General features: G+C 30.0%; 1 long non-coding RNA gene across 1 annotated transcript; it reads right to left on the bottom strand.

Moving 5' to 3' along the window:
* Positions 1–360: 360 nt before the first annotated feature.
* On the bottom strand, positions 361–2,181 carry LOC121224178 (uncharacterized). Its single transcript, XR_005921746.1, has 2 exons — positions 1,784–2,181; positions 361–797 (listed from the first exon to the last, which is right to left on the bottom strand). It is a non-coding gene; the product is annotated as an uncharacterized lncRNA (long non-coding RNA).
* Positions 2,182–2,809: the final 628 nt, after the last annotated feature.

The following is a 2,809-nucleotide window of genomic DNA, read 5'->3' as shown; positions in this document are numbered from 1 at the left end:
ATATACATTCGAGTTTTGAAAAGTTGAATTTTTGGATTTGAAAAATTCGATTTGAAATTTAGCCATCGTTGTTATACCGCGTTAAATTTTCTTTAGTAATTCATGCATGAAAATGTAGCAGGCCGTGAAAAATAAAATACCTGCGCATTTCACCATGCACCGCAACAAAAAACACATGACAGCAGATCAGTTGTTCAAGGACATGCAGTCATGCACCAAGAGCAGCTTAAATCGGCGCAAGAATGGGTGAAGAACACCTCCCATTCATGCTCCACTGTTGTCGTGCTCGTGGCTACCGTTGTCTTCGCCGCCGCGTACACCACCCCAGGAGGCGTCCATGAGAGTAAGCACTTTCATAAAAAAAAAATCTCGTCACTTCTCGATAAAAATAAACACTATAAAGAAACAAAGGTTTTTGATCATCGATGACAGTGGAATGGAATGGCAGCAGATGGACGCCCCATCCTCCTGGAAAGACCTCTGTACTCGTTTTTCACGGTGATGGACGTAGCGGGGCTGACGAGCTCCTTGACGTAGGTGGTAATCTTCCTCTCCATCCTCACTTCATCGATGGATTACCAAGATTTTCTCAACACCGTGCATCGGGATCTCTCGCTGGGCTTCACATTCCTCTTCTTCTCTGTGACGTCGACGATGCTGACATTCACGGCCACGATTCTCCTGCTGGTTCATCTGCAGAAAAAATGGACTGCAACATGAACGTATGCGGCTACGTTCCTTCCAATCGCGTATTCGCATTGTTTCAGTTCCTCTGTATTACCGGTTCTTCATTGAGGCTGTGAAGAGCATTTTTAATTTCACGAGGAATATGCCTGGCTACTGGGAGTTTCTTCGGATTAAAGATGATTATTATTGATTAAAAAGCTCAATTTTTCTATTTGAAAATTTTCGATTTCAACTTTTTAAAATTTGAATATATATAAAAATTTAAATTACTAAAATTTAATTTTTTAATATATTTAAAATTTTTAAATGATTATTAATATTTTTATAATTTTTAAAGTTTTTATACTTTTGTACTTATCTAAAGTGAATCTAGATAATTGTCCATATTCAAATGATCCTAGACAACTATTCGTCCACATTCATTTCAAATGTAATATTTATTAATTAATTATTAATTTTTTTATAACTTTTAATTTTTTCAGTTAACTATAATTTTTATTAATAGGACATAACTGATTTTTTTTGTCATTAAGAACTCAAAAGGGTGCAATTTTTTAAAATAGTTTAATTGATTTTTTTTTCATTTTTTTACTATGGATTTTTTTTACTCTTAAGCCAAAAATAAATATCCTATATAATTTTATCTATTACTCTAGCATTCCATATTGATTGGATTATTTTCTCTCTAACATTAACTATATACTCCTTATATATACTCCTTATTATCATCTGGTCCTTAATCAAGTATAAATAAATAATAATTAAGCAATTTGGTTAAATTTAATATTAATAATTTATAGTAAATACTATGTAATTTAATTAATTATTTAGTAGGTAGAAATGTATAAAGAATTACTTCTAATCAATAGAATTTTAAGATTATTTAAACGAGATTAATAAAATAACATATTATTATATTTTAAATAAAACTTATGTCATTTTCAAAAATAGTCCTTAAATTAAAATATTATCGTTTTATAATTTAAGCTTAAATCATGAAATGGGTTTTAATCATGTTCAAATGGAGGGTGATTCTTGGACTACGATTGTCAAAATAAATAAAGTATTACCTGATCTTTCAGATATGGGAACTTACATTGAAGAGATAAAGATCAAGGCGTGTTCTTTTCAGCATATCTCCTTCCATCATGTTGATAGGCAAGCAAATAGGGTGGCCCATATGATAGCAAAAGAGGGGTTTTCGTTATCAGAAGACAGGTTTTGGGTGGAGGAATTACCAGAGGCGGCAAAGGTTTTTTTGGCTAGAGACCTTTGGGGAATGACTTCTCAGATTTAGGGATCTGGTTGTTGCGGTTTTAGATCTCTGGTTTTTTTTAGAGCATGATATTTCTTTCTTTTGCTGGTGCTTTGTGTTTTGGCTTGACTGTCGGTGTCTTTTCTTTTACCCACATGCTGCCGAGAGTCTAGTGTTTTTTTAATGCTTGATTTTGTGTGTTCCAGCTGCTGGGGTGGGCAGGGACTTTCCTGTTTTGCTTTTTCAATTTTGAAATAAAGCTCTTGGCATTATTCTACCCTCATGTTTAATTATTAAGGTTTGAAAATTATTTTGAAAAATGTTTTTAAAAAGTTTAGTTTAAAATTTGAGTGTTTAATATTGCTATTAAAAAATGCTTTTGAGAAATAAAATGTCCATTTTAAACATGTTACTATCAAATAACAAATATACATTTAAATAATATTTAAATTAGTTAATATTATTATATTTTAGTAATAATATAAAAAAGTTTATTATAACTTGTTGTTAATATTTTAATATATGAAATATAAATTGTAAATATTTTTAAGCAATAAATATTAATTATTTATAAAATTTAATCAGGATATATAAACTATATTTTAAATATTTAAATGTAACCATTAAATATTTGTAATTAGTATTTTAAAAAATATTTTTTATTTTTAATTAATGATTTTAACACAATTGTAATTAAACACCAAGAAAAAAAAAGAAAAATACTATGTTATTGGAGGAGCGAAAAAGTAATTAAGCACCAAAAGTGCTTTTGGGAGAGGAAAAGCTAAAATTTTTAGCTTCTCATTTTCAGCTCCTTTTTAGAAGTGCTAAAAATTTCAGCCAAAAGCAACTTGTTCTTCACAACTT

This window comes from Gossypium hirsutum, chromosome D12 (assembly GCF_007990345.1).
Source record: "Gossypium hirsutum isolate 1008001.06 chromosome D12, Gossypium_hirsutum_v2.1, whole genome shotgun sequence".
NCBI classification, from domain to species: domain Eukaryota; kingdom Viridiplantae; phylum Streptophyta; class Magnoliopsida; order Malvales; family Malvaceae; genus Gossypium; species Gossypium hirsutum.
Note: the sequence above shows the minus strand (reverse complement) of the source record. Positions and strands in the feature narration are given on the sequence as shown.